This window comes from Schistocerca cancellata, chromosome 2, assembly GCF_023864275.1.
Source record: "Schistocerca cancellata isolate TAMUIC-IGC-003103 chromosome 2, iqSchCanc2.1, whole genome shotgun sequence".
NCBI classification, from domain to species: Eukaryota; Metazoa; Arthropoda; class Insecta; order Orthoptera; family Acrididae; genus Schistocerca; species Schistocerca cancellata.
The window spans coordinates 308394386-308417348 of NC_064627.1; the positions used below are offsets into that span (position 1 = coordinate 308394386).

The following is a 22963-nucleotide window of genomic DNA, read 5'->3' on the forward strand; positions in this document are numbered from 1 at the left end:
TCTCGCTACGGTCTATGGCGGTCAGGTTGATGTCAACGTGCTCGTAGACGACCTGGTAGAAGGCCACAGGAAGCAGCCTCTCCAACTTCCAAATAATAGCGTGATGTGAAATTAATTATGACAACGACTGATTTGGTAACTCTTAAACGGTGCCCAGTGTAGAGCACAAATGGTAAATGCTGATGTTATACCCTATACGATAATGATGGAATGTTATAGTCTTCATGACCAGGGTACCAAACGGCACATTCCAATGATAGAATGTTTTAGTCTTCCTGACCAGGGTACCAAACGGCACATTCCAATGATGGAATGTTATAGTCTTCATGACCAGGATACCAAACGGCACATTCCAGTAGGATAATGGAAGATACCAGACTGCACTTCTCATCACACATGCACTTGAGGAATGAACGGATCCTTTGGTAGCCTGCCCAGTCTCCAAGATTTATCGCCCATAGAGCATGTTTGGAATGACACAGGAAAATTACACTACTTACCAGCTGACACAGAATGTGTTTCAGGTATAGCAATAAACTCCTGAAGATGACATTCGTAGGCTGTTAACTAGCTTCCATGCCACAATGAAGACGATAGCATATTCGTGCTTGTTGGGTCACATATCACAGTGATGTTGATATGGACTTCAGACTCGAATGGATTGAAATTTTAACCACATAATACACGTAGTCTAAGGGGTTAGGTAGAACTGTTGAGATAGGCTTAGTCAAGGGCCAACGCCTGAAGAGATGCAAAAATGGTTCAAATGGCTCTGAGCACTATGGGACTCAACTGCTGTGGCCATAAGTCCCCTAGAACTTAGAACTACTTAAACCTAACTAACCTAAGGACATCACACACATCCATGCCCGAGGCAGGATTCGAACCTGCAACCGTAGCGGTCGTGCGGTTCCAGACTGTAGCGCCTTTAACCGCTCGACCACTCCCACCGGCAAGAGATTGAAAGGTGGCTACACTGAGCCACAGCGCCAGAGATCGCGCCAGAGAGTATTGTTCCACCGCCTCCACTGGCAGTGATTCTTGAGAAGTAGCGGCAGGCAGTGATTCGTGAGAAGTTGTGGTAGGCGGTTCTTGTTCAGATGTAGTGGAGAGTTGTCGAGAAGCGGTGTGAGTGTTTGTTCCATGTTTTATGCAGTTATTTGTATAATATTTTATTTAATTAAGCCCCCATGCAAGATGCAGATATTACTATTTTTTTTACGGTAAAAGTAGCGGTGGAAAAAAAACTTCTTTTATATAAATTCCTTTACAACCAGGAAAATGAGGGAGGAAGAAAAAGATCGCGGAACAAAAGGGTAGCGTCCTTCACTAGTAATCAAAACGTCCTCGGTCCGGGTTCGAAACTCAACATTGCTTAAATTTAGAATAAAAATTATCAGCCATAAAAATCATCAGCAATGGCGGCCTAAGACTTCCGGCATAAGAAGTCATTCTCATTCTGACAATGGCCTTGTCAAAGAGGGCCGAGGAACGGACTCTCTTGCCACATTCTCCCAAATGGCGGAAGAATCAGCAATCATCAACGCCATGAAGATGTAAAAGGCAATGGAAACCATTGCACTAAAGACACGTTATGTGTGTCACAGGACATGTGGCCTGTAACTGAAAAAGTGTCGTGATCATCTTTCGATTGGCAAAAGATTCCGACATTTTCCCCTATTCGGATCTCCGGGAGAGGACTGCCAGAGGGAAGGTGACCATAAGAAAAAGATTGAATTATCAGTGAAAGGGTAACGTTCTACGGTTCGGAGCGTGGAATGTCAGAAGTTTGAACATGGTAGGAAGATCAAAAATCTGAAGAGGAAAATACTAAGGCTCAATCCGGATGTAGTGGGTGTTAGTGAAGTGTAAATGAAAGAAGACGAAGATTTCTGGTCAGAAGAGTGTAGGGCAATATCAGCAGCAGCAGAAAATGATTGAATGGGAGAAGGACTTCTTATGAATAGGAAGTTAGGAGAGAGAGCGAGATACTGTGATAGGGTTGTTCTCATCAGAATCGACGGCAATCCAACACAATACTCCAGGTCAACGTCGCTAGCAGAAGGTGAAGAGATAGATAAGGGATATGAGGATACTGAATGGTTAATTCAGTATGTAAAAGCAGATGAAAGCCTAATAGTTAACGAGGATTGAAGTGTGGTTGTAGGGGAAGGAGTAGAAGAAAGGGTTAGGGGAGACTATGGGCTTGGTAGTAGAAACGAGAGAGGAGACAAACTAATTGAGTTTTGTAATAAATTTCCGCTAGTAGCAGCGAATACTCTGTTCGAGAATCACGAGATGAGAAGGCATACTTGGAAAATGCCAGGAGAAGCGGAAAGATTATAGTTAGATTACATCGTGGTCAGGCAGAGATTCTGAAATCAGATACTGGATTGTAAGGCATAACCAGGAGGAAATACAGATTCAAATCACAATTTAGTAATGATGAAGAGTAGGCTGATGTTTAAAAGACTAATCAGGGCCGCACGGGATTAGCCGAGCGGTCTGCGGCGCTGCAGTCACGGACTGTGCGGCAGGTCCCGGCGGAGGCTCGAGTCCTCCCTCGGGCATGGTTGCGTGTGTTTGTCCTTAGGATAATTTAGGTTAAGTAGTGTGTAAGCTTAGGGACTGGTGACCTTAGCAGTTAAGTCCCAAAAGATTTCACACACATTTGAACATTTGAAAGCCGGCCGCGGTGGTCTTGCGGTTCTAGGCGCTCAGTCCGGAACCGCGCGACTGCTGCGGTCGCAGGTTCGAATCCTGCCTCGGGCATGGATGTGTGTGATGTCCTTAGGTTAGTTAGGTTTAAGTAGTTCTAAGTTCTAGGGGACTGATGACCACAGATGTTAAGTCCCATAGCGCTCAGAGCCATTTGAACCATTTGAACATTTGAACTAATCAGGAAGCAACAATGTACAAAGAAGTGGGATACGACGATACTACGGAATGAAGAGATAAATTTGAAGTTCTCTGAGGCTACAAATACTGCGATAATGAATAGCTCAATAGGCAGATCAGTTGAAGAGGAATAGACATCTCTAAAAAAGGGGATTCACAGATGTGGTGTGTTGCCTACTCGTCGCTTATGGGTACCTAAAGTATGCTGCTTCCTCGGATAGCTATGCAAATATTCAAGCAAATCACATTAATAATTTTTATTACAATAAAGAAGATTGACAATACTTAACTTTGAATTTACAACCGTGTCGCAAGCGATGGACGACCTTCGTGCCGGCGCTTGTCGATACGCCGGAATAACAGATATTGGAATGAAAAATATAGGTACAAGGAAGGTAATTTCGGGGAAACCGTGGCAAACAGAAGAAATGCTCGTACTTCAGCTGATCGACAGAAGAAAAAAGTACAATAATATTCAGGGAAATCCAGGAATACAGAACTCAAGTTACTTACGAATGAAATAAGTAGGAAGTGCAGGGAAGTTAAGGCGAAATGGCTGCATGAAAAAGTGAAGAAATCGAAAGAGAACAGATTGTCGGAAGGACAGACTCGGAATACAGATAGGTCAAAACAATCTTCGGTGAAATTAAAAGCAATAAAGGTACCATTAATAATGAAATGGGATTTCCACTGTTAAATGCAGAGCAGAGAGCTGATACGTGGAGGCCTCTATGAGGGGGGGGGGGGGGGAGGGGGGAGGAATTGTCTGATGTGATAGAAGAAGGAACCTGAGTCAATAGGGAGGAGATACGGGATCCGTTATTAGAGTTTAAATGAGATTTGGTGGACATAAGATCAAGTAAGTCAGTAGGGACTGATAACGTTCCAATGCAATTTTTAAAATCATTGCGAGAAGTGCTAACAAAACGACTATTTTCGATGGTGTGTACAATGTATGAGACTGGTGATATACCATTAGACTTTCTAAAAAACATCATCCATACAATTCGGAAGACAGCAAGAGCCGACAAGTGAGAGAATTATTATGCATCTAGTTGTTTATAAGAATAATATACAGAAGAATGGAAAAGAATGTTGAAGATATGTTAGACTATGATCAGTTTGGCCTTACGAAAGAGAAAGGCACCAGGGAGGCAGATCTGACGATGCCGTTGATGATGAAAGCAAACTGAAGAAATATCAAGACACGTTCATAGGATTTATCGACCTGGAAAAAGCGTTCGAGAATGTAAAATGTTACAGGATGATTGAAATTTTAAGAAAAGTAGGGGTAAGCTATGGGGAAAAATGGGTACTATATAATATGAACAAGAACCAAGAGGGAACAACATGAGTGGGAGACCAAGAACGAAGTGCTCGTTTTTAAAAAGTTGTAAGACAGGGATACACGAGCCTGCTGTTGAATCTATACATTGAAAAAGCAACGATGGAAATAAAAGAAAGATTCAGGAGCGGAATTAAAATTCAACGTGAAAGGATATCAATGATATGATTGTCCGCCCCCGGTAGCTGAGTGGTCAGCGCGACAGACTGTCAATCCTCAGGGCCCGGCTTCGATTCCCGACTGGGTCGGAGATTTTCTCCGCTCAGGGACTGGGTGTCGTGTTGTCCTAATCATCATCATTTCATCCTCATCGACGCGCAAGCCGCCGAAGTGGCGTCAAATCGAAAGACTTGCACCAGGCGAGCGGTTTACCCGACGGGAGACCCTCGTCACACACCATTTATTTATTTTTAGTGATAAGATTTGCTGGTGGCATTGTTATCCTCAGTGAAAGCGAAGAAGAACTACTGTTGAGTGGAATAAACAGTATAACGGGTAGAGAATGTGGATTGAGCGGAAATCGAAGAAAGATGAAAGTAATGAGAAGTAGCAAAAATGACAACAGCGAGAAGCTTAACACCAGAATTAGGGATCACGAAGTAGATGAACTAGGCGGCAAAATAACCCGTGACGGGCGGAGCAATGACATTAAAAGTAGACTAGCACTGGAAAACAGGGTATTCCTGGAAAAGAGAAGTCAATTAGTATCAAACATAGGCCTTAGTCTAAGGAAGAATTTTCTGAGAATATACGTTTGGAGCACGGCATTGTATGGTAGAGAAACATGGACTGTGGGAAAAGCTGAACGGAAGAGAATCGAAGCATTTGGGATGTGATGTTACAGACGGATGTTGAAAATTAGGTGGACTGATAAGGGAAGGAATGAGGAGGTTCCCCGTAGAATCGGCGAGGAATGGAATCTCTGGAAAACATTGACAAGACGGGACGGGATGATAGGACACTTGCTAACGTATCACGGATTAAGTTCCATGGTCCCAGGAGGAGCTGTAGAGGGTAGGAAGTGAAGGGTAAGACAGACATTGGAATACAGGTAGCAAAAAAATTGGGGACGTAAGTTGCTGGTGGTACTCTGAGATGGAGAGGTTGACACAGGAGATGTGTTCTTGGCAGGCCGCGCCAGTCAGAAGACTAAAGACTAAAAAGAAAGGGATGAAAAGTCCACAAAGTTTTACCAATATCGATTTGGATCTCCATGCTATAACACTTTCGATGTTTCTCAGTACAAAACTGGGGCAAAGTTGGACTGCGAGAGAGGAGGGTATATGAGTATTTCTTTTGCGAAGCTCCTTACAAAGGCGGCAGGATTTGCTTAACCTCCATTTCAGTGAACCCTTTTACATCCCATAACTTAAAGGTAGGGCATATATCGCGTCGAAAGAAGAGTGTACAATAACATACCGGCATAGAGGCCTCTAGTAGGCACATTTATGCGGATTTCTTTCCGGAATTTTTTAACATTTTTGTTTATTGTGGTTAAAATTGTTTAGTCTTATAACATTCTTATTAAACTGTAACTTGGTGTATATACTTGCAACTCGACATTACATTTAAGAGCAGAGAATAATTTTATATAGGCTCATGTTGAGTGCTTGAACGTGTTGGGGTATGGGGCAGGTTTGCGCACCTGTGCGGGAATATTTACGCATATCGTAGAACACTATGATGAGTAAACAAAACACACTACTAAAATTTTCAAAATACGTTTTACTGACAGTAAACAAAATTATAGGACTTTGTACACAATTGAGCGGTTCTAGGCGCTTCAGTCTGGAATCGCGCGACCGCTACGGTCGCAGGTTCGAATCCTGCCTCAGGCATGGGTGTGTATGATGTCCTTAGATTAGTTATGTTTAGTTAGTTCTAGGGGACTTATGACCTCAGATGTTGAGTCCCATAGTGCTCAGAGCCATTTGAACCATTTTTTTTGAGATGGTTAAATACAAAAATTTTAATAGAAGTAAATGAATTTTTTCGTGAACTTGCACCTGTTAGCATAACATAGCGTACATAGGAGGTCGAATGTTAAAGACCTATCCATAAAGAATGTCCGAGCTGCAATTTATGCGCACAAAAGTAATATGTTTCCTGTGGCACAATCGTCGTGAGCTCATCTTTTACATCTAAGGCGTGGAAACCATTCTTGATTTCCTTTTGATCAGTTGTATCGTTCAAGCAATGAGTACAAAGGCAATTTTCATCGTCTTCATCAAACTGCTGCAGGATATAAGAGAAAGGAGGAAGAGCTGGGTAGGATTTTCTTTTAGATGCGAGATCTTGCTAACAGACGCTCTCGAAGGAATCGTTTGTGAGAGGGATTGAGAGGAAGGAGGAGATAGTAGATGGAGACGAAAAAAAGGAAAGCGGAAATTACGCAGATCTGAAGAGGATGGCTGAAGACAGGGGTGAATGTAGAGTTACCGTATGAAAATCTAACTTCCGGCAGAATACTAATGACGAAATTAGAAGTAGGACTGTCCACATTTATCCATGTTCTTGCTTTTAGCAATTCCATGCCCTCATTCCTCTTCGCTCTCATATAATTAACTCGTTCTGCTTGAGATTCATAATGTTCAGAGAGCCTTTTTTAGTCTTTTGTAACTTTTATTCTCCTGTGCATTAATTTTTTTGCAGTTATTACAGTCTCTGTATTTTACGGTGTCAATAAATTCCAACGCAAATGTCCTTCATACATGCATGCATATCTTATGTAATAGCCACTGCCGACGATCTACAGCCGCATTAAACACATTAAATGTGTTCGCAGTTTGCAAATATACACTCCTGGAAATGGAAAAAAGAACACATTGACACCGGTGTGTCAGACCCACCATACTTGCTCCGGACACTGCGAGAGGGCTGTACAAGCAATGATCACACGCACGGCACAGCGGACACACCAGGAACCGCGGTGTTGGCCGTCGAATGGCGCTAGCTGCGCAGTATTTGTGCACCGCCGCCGTCAGTGTCAGTCAGTTTGCCGTGGCATACGGAGCTCCATCGCAGTCTTTAACACTGGTAGCATGCCGCGACAGCGTGGACGTGAACCGTATGTGCAGTTGACGGACTTTGAGCGAGGGCGTATAGTGGGCATGCGGGAGGCCGGGTGGACGTACCGCCGAATTGCCCAACACGTGGGGCGTGAGGTCTCCACAGTACATCGATGTTGTCGCCAGTGGTCGGCGGAAGGTGCACGTGCCCGTCGACCTGGGACCGGACCGCAGCGACGCACGGATGCACGCCAAGACCGTAGGATCCTACGCAGTGCCGTAGGGAACCGCACCGCCACTTCCCAGCAAATTAGGGACACTGTTGCTCCTGGGGTATCGGCGAGGACCATTCGCAACCGTCTCCATGAAGCTGGGCTACGGTCCCGCACACCGTTAGGCCGTCTTCCGCTCACGCCCCAACATCGTGCAGCCCGCCTCCAGTGGTGTCGCGACAGGCGTGAATGGAGGGACGAATGGAGACGTGTCGTCTTCAGCGATGAGAGTCGCTTCTGCCTTGGTGCCAATGATGGTCGTATGCGTGTTTGGCGCCGTGCAGGTGAGCGCCACAATCAGGACTGCATACGACCGAGGCACACAGGGCCAACACCCGGCATCATGGTGTGGGGAGCGATCTCCTACACTGGCCGTACACCACTGGTGATCGTCGAGGGGACACTGAATAGTGCACGGTACATCCAAACCGTCATCGAACCCATCGTTCTACCATTCCTAGACCGGCAAGGGAACTTGCTGTTCCAACAGGACAATGCACGTCCGCATGTATCCCGTGCCACCCAACGTGCTCTAGAAGGTGTAAGTCAACTACCCTGGCCAGCAAGATCTCCGGATCTGTCCCCCATTGAGCATGTTTGGGACTGGATGAAGCGTCGTCTCACGCGGTCTGCACGTCCAGCACGAACGCTGGTCCAACTGAGGCGCCAGGTGGAAATGGCATGGCAAGCCGTTCCACAGGACTACATCCAGCATCTCTACGATCGTCTCCATGGGAGAATAGCACCCTGCATTGCTGCGAAAGGTGGATATACACTGTACTAGTGCCGACATTGTGCATGCTCTGTTGTCTGTGTCTATGTGCCTGTGGTTCTGTCAGTGTGATCATGTGATGTATCTGACCCCAGGAATGTGTCAATAAAGTTTCCCCTTCCTGGGACAATGAATTCACGGTGTTCTTATTTCAATTTCCAGGAGTGTATTAATGCGTCAACTGTACCATTTACTGGAAACACTTGAACATTTGTGCCAGAATGGGACTCGAACCAGGATTGCCACTTATGGTGAATGGTCGCCTTAACCATTTCGGCTATCCGATCACCTCTCCAGGACCGTTTCAAACCTGCGTCTGTACTGGTGTCTGGGTCCATATCGTTCGCATGTCATGTGATTTCCGCACAGGGAGAGAGAGTTCGTCAGTTTTCTTTACACACCTCCGGTGCCAGTAGCGTTCCTGCAGGTGTCAAGCGCTACTTCAAAGGTTTACTCTGTAAAGGCATACTTTTAAAATTCTCAATAAAGGGGTGTGGGTACCACCGAGGTTATTTCCCAGCTGGGGAGGTCTTAGACAGACCCTCTGCCATTATATTCACGCCTGTGGTCAATGTCGCACCCCTCCGTGATCACGCCACAGGATAGCGTGAAACAGGTGTACTCAGAAAGCTCAAGAGCACTTTTGCTGCTTCGGAGAACGTTCAGGTTTCGTCGAATGGTTTTGAACGGTCCCTAGTGGTTCCACCCGGTTCACTAGAGCAAAAATTGTTGTCGCATTGCACTCCAAAGGGATGCGATCACTTTCAATGGGGATGCAGCCCCACAATGTATTTAGAGAAAAACTGAAACGTCCGAGGGTGTCAGTAGAGTCAAACGTTGTCAAGAACGTCTTCCTGTTGCTCATCGCACAGAAAACTGTCGTTTTCGACTGCGAAATGTGTAGTTTCATAGATGCCATTTATGCCATACTCTGAGGCCTTTTCGTGCAGGTTCTAAGCGGCGATATGTCTGGAATGTTTTCCTGGAGCACCGCATGATTTCAACGCTGGGTGTCACGCTTCTGACCTATATCGCAGAGGCGTCACAAGAAGGGGTGAAATGTGCGTAAGAGGGCCTGTGGGGGCCTTCTCGTAGTGGGAAACGTCCACAGTAGCATTTGGCTGTATAAAACGCATGTCTGTCGTCTTCTGGAGTACTTCTGTGCAGTATGTGATGCTTACCGTACAGGACTGATGGAGGATATCAAGAAAGTTCGAAGAAGGGCAACTCGTTTTGTGTAATCACGAAAGTGAGAGTGACACAGATATGATAAGCGAGTTCCGTTAGCAATAATTAAAACAATAGTTGTTTTCTTTACTATGGGAAGTTAGTTCAAATGGCTCTGAGCACTATGGGACTCAACATCTGAGGTCATCAGTCCCCTAGAACTTAGAACTACTTAAACCTAACTAACCTAAGGACATCACACACATCCATGCCCGAGGCAGGATTCGAACCTGCGACCGTAGCGGTCGCGCGGTTCCAGACTGTGGGGAGTCTTCGAAAAAATTCAATCTCCAAGTTTCTCCTCCGAATGCAAAAATATTTTGTTGACTTCCACTTACACAGGGAGAAATGGTCGTTACAATAAAATAAGAGAAATTCAGCACTCGCACAGAAAGATTTAGACGTTCGTTGTCCCACGTGCTATACGAGAGTGCAACAGCCAAGAAATAGTCTGGAAGTGGTTGCATAAACTCTCTGCAACACTGACATGTAAACTGCAGTGTAATAATGTAGATGTAGATAAGTCTCGATATTTGCGGCATTCCTTAGTTGGGAAAAATGTATTTCAATGTTCAGTTTCTCTATACTGCTCCTTCTGTCTCTTGTCTCTATAACGACTTCGACGTTATACTCAAACATTTCTATAGTTTTTGTTTTCTACATTTTTAGGTACAGCTTTCGATATCTTTATCTTCAGATAAGCAGCGTTGTACATCAGACGTGGGTATAAGTGGTTTTCAACCAACGTCCAACTACTAACATCATAACTGGTATTCTGGTATGTACACGGCTGTAACAGCGTTAATAATGTTATTGGTGGTGTCATTCTCCTATATGACGCTTTCAAGTTTATTTGCGAGACTACTGAAGGCTAAGCTCGATAGTCTGGAAAAAAGTCGTACAGTCACTGTCTATACGGATATGTAAACTTCTGGTACTTGATAAACACTGCGGATATTAAATCTGAAGGCAATATCGAAAGGAAAAACAAACAAGTTTAATGCATCCGTCAGTTTTTTCTGGCAACTAGCCTGAGTAATTGTTTACTAACTGGACGAAATTGTACCGCTACAGACATTGACCCCCATCTCTGCAGAAACACGTACGCAGGGACCAGATGAAATTTTTATGGTAAAATTGTAGCTAGAGGAAAGTTACTAAATGGAGACACCTGGTGACACACACACACACACACACACACACACACACACACACAAACACTCACAAACACACGCATGTTAGAGAGAAAGGGGGGCAGAGAGGAAGATAACGTGGAAGAAAAATTTATCACAACAACACATGGCGTTAATATTTAATTCGTAATTATATCCATTGTGGTTGATGTAAACACATCTACGGATCTAAGTTTGCGAAGAAGGCCCACCTCACAAGTATGATTATGAAAATAATCATGTAACATTGTATTGGAGAGCACGGGCTCCTAGCTTCCTTAAAAATGACATTATAGGTGAAAAGCGATGCACATATAACGTTTCATCGTTTTCAGAAATCTGTTGTTGACGCTGATGTTAGCTGACTGTTTTACGTCATCATCTGCAGCAGGCACAGTTATTCGACTGCAAAATAAGCTTATTTTGTAATGCTTTCATCACCAAATTAACAATTACACACAGACCAAATTTTTCTGATCTCAAATATGTCTGAAATATTGTTTCAAAAATGGTTCAAATCTAAGCACTATGGGACTTAACATCTGAGGTCATCAGTCCCCTAGACTTAGAATTACTTAAACCTAACTAACCTAAGGACATCACTCACATCCATGCCCGAGGCAAGATTCGAATCTGCAACAGTAGCAGCAGCGCGGTTCCGGACTGAAGCATCTAGAACCGCTCGGCCACAACGGCCGGCAGTATTGTTTCCAATTCATGCTATGATCAGTATGCAATCCCAGGAAATGCTTAAGAATCAGTACTTCATATTTCGTTTCCCGCGTGTCCTGTTGATAATTCATGATGAACATATTTTATCTTCTATGGAGCTGAATGAACTTTTCTTATTTAAGTTAGGTCACAAACCATCTAGCAAGAACAAATTAATGACACTTTTTAATATATCATTTACTGATCGCTCTGTTGTGGCGACTCTGTCGTTCTTGATTGTAACACTTGCATCACGTTTTATCATAGTAAGATGGGAGGTCATTTATACACAGAACAAACAAGGATGGTCCTAGAACTGAACCTCGTGGAACATCAGTATTAATATGTCCCTCTCTCAAAAAAAGATTCATCGTGAGTGCTGCAGGACTTAGGTGACATTTTCCTTCGTTTGCTTACTATGAAGTAAATATGAATGAACCACTTATTCATTACGATGCAAAATCCAGAAGCTTTAAGCTCTTGAAAAAATGTTATGATTTGCTCGGTCAAATAAATTAAGTAGGTCATAAAAATCCCTTTATGAGAAATATTTTTGTACGTTGTAGGTGAAGTTCTGGCGTGCATGTTCAGTGGAGACGCCCCTTCTGGAATCCCAATGATGAATGTCAGTTACCTACTATTCTAGTCGCTTTGAAAGTATTGTTCTTAACGTTCTTCCATTTGTTTGTAGGAGCTTAAGTGTACTAGAGGCAAACTGTACAGTACCATCCGTCAAATGAAGATGGTCCAGATATATTCCAGTAGCACACATTCCTTCTTCAGTTCCCCCGTTTACTGATCTGGAAACGTCCTCTAGGGCCACTGAAAATAATTTTGGTGATATGGAATCTCGTTAGTAATTTCTCGATCAATCCCGAATTTCCCACTATCTTAATGAACTCTGACGGAAGCTGCAGCATTGAAGCAAAGACGGGAAATTAAGGTTTAATGTTCCGTCGAAGACTATGTTGCTAGTAACGGATCAGCAGCTAGATTTAAGGAGAGATAGGGAAGGAAATCGGATATGTCCTTTTCAAAGGAAACCACGTATTTTGCTTAAGAGATTTAGAGAAACTACGTAACACCTAAATCTTGATGTCCGGGTGGTGATTTGAACTACCTTACTCTTAAACTAAAAAGTGTCTAACTGCTGTACCATTGGCTCAATTCTAAACATCTGATGTGTATATTCTTCAGTAAGCTAATATATGTTGAGTCGATTGCCTTGTTGTTCAGGGGACGTTAATATAGATTTCTCTATTCAGTATCTATGGAACGCAGGTAAAGTGGGAATTCATACTCATTCCGCCGTTGCGAATGGTCCTTCGTGTGTAAGCGGCTCGGCTGGAAGAATATACAGGAAGGCAGACGAAAGTAAGTTTCTTAACGACCGTGGACTTAACTACCTACCTCAAGCATCAACGCCGACTCCTCATTCCTCTATGACTCTGCCATTTGTCGAAATGCTGAAATGATCCAGTACAAAAGTTCGACATAAAGAGAACCGGTGCTTGCTACTATACCAGTTAAAATAATATCAACCTTATTCTGGAAGTTGTTCTTAACGGGCTCCAGTGTTCACGTGCTAACTCCTACATAAATCGTAATCACTTTCACAATCACACTATCCAAATCTACCCATCGCTTTCTCCTGAGAGTTATCAAGTTATTCCTATTGAGATAATCACTTCGTTTCTAAATATCTCAATGATATGTTCACGGTCAGCATATAATACAAAATACGACGTTTTCAAAGTTAATTCTTATAATATAGCTCACTGTTTCAACAAGTGGCTCAATCAACGCGGCGTGACAGATGTGTACGAATGCAATAGAATTCGTACCTCTTGCGCAAACTATTTTTTAGGGAGGTCAGCTTCAACTTGTTTTTCTTGGAGACATATTTTGAGCTATGAACTCTGTGTGTTGAGGAACAGATCGTCGGAAGACATAATTGATTTTGAGGTATCTGCTATCTAACTATTTGTGTAAATGGCGAAGGGAATTACTGTTATAAGTTAAATGGCAACAAAATGTTTTATTTATGCGAGAAAACTCATGAAATAATCTTAGTTTTCAGACGGTCATAAACTTGTATTCGTTGTGGTTCATTTGTAGGAAACTGACAAAGAGAAAATGGCGACGTTGCCTACAATGTACCGCTATAGCTTTACGATATTTTACCGGCACAATTTGAGAAACTTACTCGTGTAGTGAGCTTTAAGAAATGTTTTTATCATAATTGATGGAACATAATGCTTAGAAACGATGTAGTGAAACGTCAAATGTGTTCTTTATTCTAAAGAGTTACTTAAATACTGTAATTATTTTGTATTACAGTGTGCTATAGAAAGTCTTTGTTGAAAGTGGAGCACAGATAAGTTGTATTTAGCTGTAACAGTATATCTTAATGTGGTATTATGGGTTAAATGAATGTGAACACACATAAAATGTGCCTAAGCGAACAATTAACAGACATACTGAAAATAAAAACGACAAAGGAAATTGAGATTTAAAAAAATTGTATTCATACTAAAATATTTTTCAATGAGTCGAAAATAATTTGGAAGTGCATGTTCCTCTTTCAAAGAGCTGATGTTCAGTTTCAACATGTCAGATAAAAGAAAACTCGCGTTCGACATTGCGGAAGAAAACTGATTGTCTCCTTATTACAATGCAGTAGAAGCCATTGCTGGCAATAACTGGGCTGAAGACGTATAATCCAAGGCATATCGCGAAATCCGAAGGAAATTATGAAAGCACCAAACAAAAACAAAGCTTCCAAGGCCTAGCCAAAGAGCCTTTCAGCTGAAGAGCAGTCCACGCCAAAAAAAGAAAAAGCTCACTGAATCAAAATAGAAGAAATCTTGAACTACGGCTCCCCCTCTCAAAAGAAAATGTTTTCGAGACTCTACTGGAAAGGCACCACAGAAACTCATTCGGTAAACAGAGAAATAAAGAGCGAGTTGTTAGAGAAGGATTAAATAGAGAAAATGATCCGATGAATGAAGCGCAGAATGTGGGTTCATGCAAGGTGAGCAGGGTTGGAAAAGGAGTGAAAAAGCTATACTGCAATGCCTGCAAATAGTGATGTAACAACTAAAATACAGAACAGTCCTTCAAACTTAGACTGGTACATATCTTAACACTTAGGGACATAGATTATAAAGGCGGCACAACTCGTGCATCCATTGCTACAAATTAAGAAACCGTATTGCTAATTTGTGCCATTTGCAAATGTTTAGAAAATTAAGTGTAGTGTGTTTCTTTTTCTCAGAATTTCTACTTAAACCAGATACCAAAATCAGCATTCTGCAGTTGAGGGTGGAATTGTTAAATAAATTCGTAACTTACTGTTTACGCTACGATGAAATCTCAAAAGTGCTACAAGAGTGACGACAGCTCGAAAACCACAATATATACAGAAATATGACTCGTGACAGTTGATAGAGTCTCTATCCAGGTTTGGAACTGTAATACGCGCCGTGGCGTAACTGCATTCTAGGCATGCGTGTCAGAGCGTGTAGACAAATCATCCTCTCCGAGTAGCTACAAAGAATTAGTTTGTGCCTGCAGATATGCTTGTAGTTTTCACCCAGTCGCCATCTGAAATCGCTGAGAAAGTACTTGTAAACAACCATGTATTAGATATTGTGGCCTTGTATTTGTTTTGCGAGTAGCTGTTCTGTCCACAGTCCAACCCATATGAAAGCAAAGGGCTTCTAGTTGTAAGTACCGCCTCAGGGGAACCCACAAAACCAGCGTCTAAACTACAAAAATGTAATCCTCTACACATAAACGATTTTTTGCTAATCGTAACACCTGACTGACTAATCAGAAGCTCTCACATACGAGGAAAATTCACAAAAGTCAAGGAATAATTCACCTTCCCAAATAAGTATAGTGTGACTTGTAAAATAATCACTAATTCAGTTATCATAAGGAAATTCACCAGAACCTGACTGAAAGGTCCTACGGTAAGAAATTACTCAGTTCATCCAGTTACAGCGGTACTGTTTAAACTACTAAATTACGTGCACAAGCCAGTAATAATCGTACGTTTATATTTTCACGTAAGCCATACAAATGCGCCGTCAAAGCACTGACTAGTTAATCGCAATCAAAATTCAACTAAAGAAAATCTCGCCGCTGTTCAGTCATTACAGGGATAATGACATAACAGACCTATCTCTTTATTTTTTTGCTGTTTTATATTCATTTCCGCCGCAGCCGTCGATAATTTTCTCTTTGACGTCAGTAGCATCCTTGACGGGTTCCTCGACAGGGGCGTCGGTTATACGCCGCCAATGGCCAGGTACTCAGTCCCATACTATTAGTTGACAGCGTTGGTCCACAAGATTCCCACCACTCTGTAAAATACTTCATACCGTTAAAACAAAGAAGTTTCCCCTCTTCGACCTCGTCTCTGTACTGGGTTGCTCATTTGCCACTTACATCATTGAACAAATCCCTTCACTGGAATGTTACGTGGAATGTTCAAAAATAGTTCAAATGGCTCTGAGCACTATGGGACTTAACATCTATGGTCATCAGTCCCCTAGAACTTAGAACTACTTAAACCCAGCTAACCTAAGGACAGCACACAACACCCAGTCATCACGAGGCAGAGAAAATCCCTGACCCCGCCGGGAATCGAACCCGGGAACCCGAGCGTGGGAAGCGAGAACGCTACCGCACCACCACGAGCTGCGGACTCGTGGAATGTAATAACGTGGAATGTAATAACGCGTTGGTGATAAGTGGATCCTTACAATATGATAGTAAATAATGTTGATCCTACCTTATACAATGTTAGGGCTGGATGAGAGAGTCCAGAACTGGTTTCTTCTTCTTGGGTTATTCTTAATACACTGTCAGTTTAGATGTTCAATCTGGGTGGAAGTTTTTGTCCTCACTTAAACAGAAAATCAGATTTTTTTTATATAGAGCTGCGATTGTATGACGCACATTGGTGTTTTCATCACCTTTTTGCGCTTTGAAGTGTATTCTTACTTTGAATTCCTGCCCCACCCAGCAGTTCACGCCAGCACAGCTCACATGATTCTGGCGAGCCCGGCGGTGCGCTTATCTTCCAATCGCCGAGCACAGTGCCACAGCTGTGTGAGAAGTACTGTCCGTGAGAGTTGCAGTCTGGTGTGCAGAACTGAAGCGCCGCCTTCATCTGGGTGCCAGCGCCTGACCTGCGTGGGCAGTGACTGACTAATCTTGCCGCGCGGAGTGGCCGCGCGGTTTGAGGCGCCATGGCACGGAATGCGCGGCCCCTCCCGCCGGAGGTTCGAGTCCTCCCTCCGGCATGGGTGTGTGTGTTATTCTTAGCATAAGTTAATTTAAGTAGCGTGTAATTCTAGGGACCGATGACCTCAGCAGATTGGCCATTAGGAATTCACACACATGTGAACATTTGAACTAAACTTCAGCGTATCGGTAGGGGCAGTGCATGGCACGACGGCTGAGCTTGTTCGGATATGGGTGGGGCTAGGTCAGGAAGTGCCCGGGTCAGCAAGGCTCTGTGAAAACGGAGCATGGGTCGCTGCAGCCGCTATCGGGGAGAGCCAGCTGCGATGGAGCAGAGGCGCCGGCAGTCAGCCAGCGAAAGTATTGTAAAATCAGCCAGGTCACTAGGCCAGGGTGGGAATACCCTGAAATAGCCTAGACTGTATTCAAAAATGCAGTCTCTGAAGTGAAAAATACATATACACTACGGGCCATTAAAATTGCTACACCAAGAAGAAATGCAGATGATAAACGGGTATTCATTGGACAAATATATTATACTAGAACTGACATGTGATTACATTTTCACGCAATTTGGGTGCATGGATCCTGAGAAATCAGTACCCAGAACAACCACCTCTGGTCGTAATAACGGCCTTGATACGCCTGGACATTGAGTCAAACAGAGCTTGAATGGCGTGTACAGGTACAGCTGCCCATCAGCTTCAACACGATACCACAGTTCATCAAGAGTAGTATCCAGAAAGTCCCGTTCAGGACCTGCAACATGCGGTCGTGCATTATCCTTCTGAAATGTAGGGTTTCGCATCGATCGAATGAAGGGTAGAGCCACGGGTCGTAAAACATCTGAAACGTAACGTCCACTGTTCAAAGTGCCGTCAATGCGAACAAGAGGTGACCGAGATGTGTAACAAATGCCACCCCATACCATCACACCGGGTGATACGCCAGTATGGCGATGACGAATACACGCCAAATACGGATGCGACCATCATGATGCTGTAAACAGAACCTGGATTCATCCGGAAAAATGACGTTTTGCCATTCGTGCGCCCAGGTTCGTCGTTGAGCACACCATCGCAGGCGCTCCTGTCTATGATGCAGCGTCAAGGGTAACCGCAGCCATGGTCTCCGAGCTGATAGTCCATGCTGCTGCAAACGTCGTCGAACTGTTCGGGCAGATGGTTGTTGTCTTACAAACGTCCCCATCTGTTGACTCAAGAATCGAGATGTGACTGCACGATCCGTTACAGATATGCGGATAAGATGCCTGTCATCTCGCCTGCTAGTGATACGAGGCCGTTGGGATCCAGCACCGGGTTCCGTATTACCCTCCTGAACCCACCGATTCCATATTCTGCTAACAGTCATTGGATCTCGACCAACGCGAGCAGCAGTGTCGCGATACGATAAACCGCAATCGCGATAGGCTACAATCCGACCTTTATCAAAGTCTGAAACGTGATGGTACGCATTTCTCCTCCTTACATGAGGCATCACAACAACATTTCACCAGGCAACGTCGGTCAACTGCTGTTTGTGTGTGTGAAATCGGTTGGAAACTTTCCTCATGTCAGCATGTTGTAGGTGTCGCCACCGGTGCCAACCTTGTGTGAATGCTCTGAAAATCTAATCATTTGCATATCACAACATCTTCCTCCCACGTCATCTTCGTGGTGTAGCAATTTTAATGGGCAGTAGTGTAATAGCTATAAACAGAACAGATGAAGACAGACTCACTGAGATCTTTAAATATCTTCGGAAAATGAAATTAACGACACCTGGGTTCAAGAGATTAGTAAAGACTTGGAAAGGAATAATGTTGGAGAAGAAGTTCTATCGGAAAGTGAGGGAATAAATATTAAAATTGGAAGGTAGGGGGGAAAACAAAACTGGTGCTAAGAAATCTGAATGCAGGATAAAGAAACACAGAAAAACGAGAAGGAACACTGGAACGTTTGGAAAGAACAACAGAGGATTAAAAAGTGGAACTGGGACGTGATCCTTACAAACTATAACGAAAGAAGCATGTATTTCCATTATTATCAAGTACAGTGAGCTGATGGAAACGAGCCATAGTTGGTGCACGTACAACGTTCATCCAGAGCATTCCGAGATTGATTTTATTTCTGGCGCAGAAGTGGGATCAGCGCAGTAACAATGGTGATAGCTAGAGTGGACAGTGAACAATGGACGTGCTTTCGACCGGTCACCTGTGAACAGGCAGCGTTAAGTCCTGGAAATGCGACCATAGTGTGTCGAGAGTTTTCTGTCGTAAATCGCGACGGAGCAATATCTAAATCAGATGTTCAAGACATTTTCCAAAGCTTTTTGAAGACGAGAAAAGCTTGTGTAAAGTTTAACCCCACTCAACGTGATTCCCAACACCTGCTTGACCTCACTGAAATGCAAGACGCGAACAATATTTTCTGAAAAAGTCATCACAAGTGACGGGACCAGGGTGTTATGAACAAAAACGAACTTCAGAATGATAGAGTGCAAAAATTGACATGAAGGGTCAACGCTTTGACGGAATGACCGACATTCAAGCAATTGTGTCGCAGCTGTTGAACAATAGCCCAAAGGAGGACTTTCTTGAGAGTTTCAAGCGGTTCTATGAACGTTCTGTGGACTGAAATCAAGAGGGGGGGAGATTATGTAGAACCCCTGAAGCATTAACACAACCATCTTGTGGTCTTTACGTGTTCTTATTAATACAGCTTCGAAAATTTTTGGACTGACATCTTCGGAAGCTTCTATAAAGTCGAAAAGAGAGCAACAGTCGACGTAACACCAATGCATACCGAGGTGATACGAGTCACGACGTACCTCCTATTATTGTATCGGTCATTCTTTTGCCTCACGCAGTGGAGTAACTCGACGTGGCACGGACTCAACAAGCCGTTGGAAGTCCCCTGCAGAAATATTGGGCTACATTGCCTCTATAGCCGTCCATAATTGCGAAAGCGTTGTCGGTGCAGAATTTGGTACCGAACTGACCTCCAGATTATGTCCCATAAATACTCGATGGGATTATGTCGGGCGATGTTGGTGGCCAAATCACTCGCTCGAATTGTCCGGTACTTTTTTCAAACAAATTCTGGTAACATGGCGCATTGTCATCCATAAGACTGCCTACGTTTTTTGGGAATATGAAATCCACCAATGGCTAGAATTGGTGTCCAAGTCCAGTCCAGTCAATTATCGGTTCAGTTGGACGAGAGGACCCAGTCAACTCCATCTAAACACAGTCTACACCATTACGGAGCCACCATCAGTGCCTTGTTGACAACTTGGGTCTGTGGCTTCGTGGGGCCTGAGTTCCACTCGAACCATACAATGAGGTTTTACAAAGTGAAGTCGGAGCCCAACTGAACATGCCACGGCCTTCCAATCGTCTAGGTTCCAACTGATATGGTCAAGAGCCCAGGAGAGGCGCTGCAGGCGATATAGTGCACTTAGCAACGGCACTCGCGTCGACCGTCTGCTGCCATGGTCCATTAACGCCAACTTTTCCGCACTGTCCTAACGGATACGTTCGTCGTACGTTCCGCTTTGATTTCTGCCTTTTTTTTTACGCAGTTTGCTTGTGCGCTAGCACTGACAGCTCTATGCAAACGTCACTGCTCTCGGTCGTTAAGTAAAGGTTTCCGGCCACTGCGTTGTCCGTGGTGAGAGGTACGAGGTGCATTCAAGTTCTAAGGCCTCCGATTTTTTTTCTAATTAACTACTCACCCGAAATCGATGAAACTGGCGTTACTTCTCGACGTAATCGCCCTGCAGACGTACACATTTTTCACTACGCTGACGCCATGATTCCATGGCAGCGGCGAAGGCTTCTTTAGGAGTCTGTTTTGACCACTGGAAAATCGCTGAGGCAATAGCAGCACGGCTGGTGAATGTGCGGCCACGGAGAGTGTCTTTCATTGTTGGTAAAAGCCAAAAGTCACTAGGAGCTAGGTCAGGTGAGTAGGGAGCATGAGGAATCACTTCAAAGTTGTTATCACGAAGAAACTGTTGCGTAACGTTAGCTCGATGTGCGGGTGCGTTGTCTTGGTGAAACAGCACACGCGCAGCCCTTCCCGGACGTTTTTTTTTTTTTGCAGTGCAGGAAGGAATTTGTTCTTCAAAACATTTTCGTAGGATGCACCTGTTACCGTAGTGCCCTTTGGAACGCAATGGGTAGGGATTACGCCCTCGCTGTCCCAGAACATGGACACCATCATTTTTTCAGCACTGGCGGTTACCCGAATTTTTTTTGGTGGCGGTGAATCTGTGTGCTTCCATTGAGCTGACTGGCGCTTTGTTTCTGGATTGAAAAATGGCATCCACGTCTCATCCATTGTCACAACCGACGAAAAGAAAGTCCCATTCATGCTGTCGTTGTGCATCAACATTGCTTGGCAACATGCCACACGGGCAGCCATGTGGTCGTCCGTCAGCATTCGTGGCACCCACCTGGATGACACTTTTCACATTTTCAGGTCGTCATGCAGGATTGTGTGCACAGAACCCACAGAAATGCCAACTCTGGAGGCGATCTGTTCAACAGTCATTCGGCGATCCCCCAAAACAATTCTCTCCACTTTCTCGATCATGTCGTCAGACCGGCTTGTGCGAGCCGGAGGTTGTTTCGGTTTGTTGTCACACGATGTTCTGCCTTCATTAAACTGTCGCACCCACGAACGAACTTTCGACACATCCATAACTCCATCACCACATGTCTCCTTCAACTGTCAATGAATTTCAATTGGTTTCACACCACGCAAATTCAGAAAAGGAATGATTGCACGCTGTTCAAGTAAGGAAAACGTCGCCATTTTAAGTATTTAAAACAGTTATCATTCTCGCCGCTGGCGGTAAAATTGCATCTGCCGTACGATGCTGCCATCTCTTGGACGTATTGACAATGAACGCGGCCTCATTTTAAAACAATGCGCATGTTTCTATCTCTTTCCAGTCCGGAGAAAAAAAAAATCGGAGGCCTTAGAACTTGAATGCACCTCATACTGGCTGAAATTTGATACTCTCGGCACGCTCTTGACACTGCCGATCTCGGAATACTGAATTCCCAAACGTTTTCCGAAAAGGAATGTCCTATGCGTCTGGCTCCAACTACCATTCCGCGTTCATAGTCTATTAATTCCCGACGTGCGGCCATTATCACATCGGAAACCTTTACACATGAGCGTAAATCACAGTTTCGTCAGTGCGCTGCCCTTTTATACCTTGTGTATGCGATACTACCACCTTCTGTGTATGTGCATATTGCTATCCCATGACTATTGTCACCTCTGTGTAGGTCGTAGCGTGTATGAAAATAGCTAGGAATATCACCAGCTGTGGTTTCCCCTACACTGACAACTGCACATAGAACACACCCATCGGCGTTCGAGGTGTCAGCGACTGTTTTCCTCCCTCCACGGATCGCTTATTGAATGGCTCCGGCAGTAGCTTTAGTGGCCTCCTGACACACGAGAGTAGACTTCCGACTCCATAGTTGAGGTCGTGAAACTCGCCTCGACCCAGGGATAGCCACTTCTTCAAACCTTAAGGGTTTAAAAGAAATTCACCACAATGCTTGTCCAACAAGGGAGGAGAGATGGTAGCGTAAAGTTCCTGATCCACAAACTGTGCGCCAATGTCCTGAATAAAATTACTAACCTTTCCTCAGTGGTCCGCAGCTTGTGGTAGTGCGGTAGCGTTCCCGTGTTCGATTCCCGGCGGGGTCAGGGATTTTCTCTGACTCGTGATGACTGGGTGTTGTGTGATGTCCTTAGGTTAGGTAGGTTTAAGTAGTTCTAAGTTCTAGGGGACTGATGACCATAGATGTTAAGTCCCATAGTGCTCAGAGCCATTTGAACAAATGTCAAACCGCAATATGAATACATCCACTTCTCTAACCTACGTTCAACAGATACTTCCTCATAAACACACGGTCAGTTGGCTGGAATGGAAAGCTGCTTCCACAGTACCCCGCGGATTTTTTCTTTTTTTGAGTCATCACTCTGCTGACTGGTCTGATGCGGCCCGCAACAAATTCATCTCCTGTTCCAACATTTAAATCACAGAGTAGCAATCGCAACCTATATTCTCAGTTATTTGCTGAATGTATTCCAATCTCTGTCTTCCTCTACAGCTTTTACCCTCTATAGCTCCCTCCAGTACCACGGATGTTATTCCCTGATGTCTTAACAGATGTCCTATCATCTTGTCCCTTCTTCTTGCCATTGTTTTCCATATATTACTTTCCCCATCGATTCTGCGGAATACATCCTCGTGTCTAACAGTATTATCTGACC

At 44.0% G+C, this 22963-nt stretch overlaps 1 protein-coding gene across 1 annotated transcript in view; it reads right to left on the bottom strand.

Moving 5' to 3' along the window:
• LOC126153633 (uncharacterized) overlaps window positions 1–22963 on the bottom strand; it is a 558426-nt gene that overhangs the window by 342741 nt on the left and 192722 nt on the right. The window lies entirely within an intron of this gene.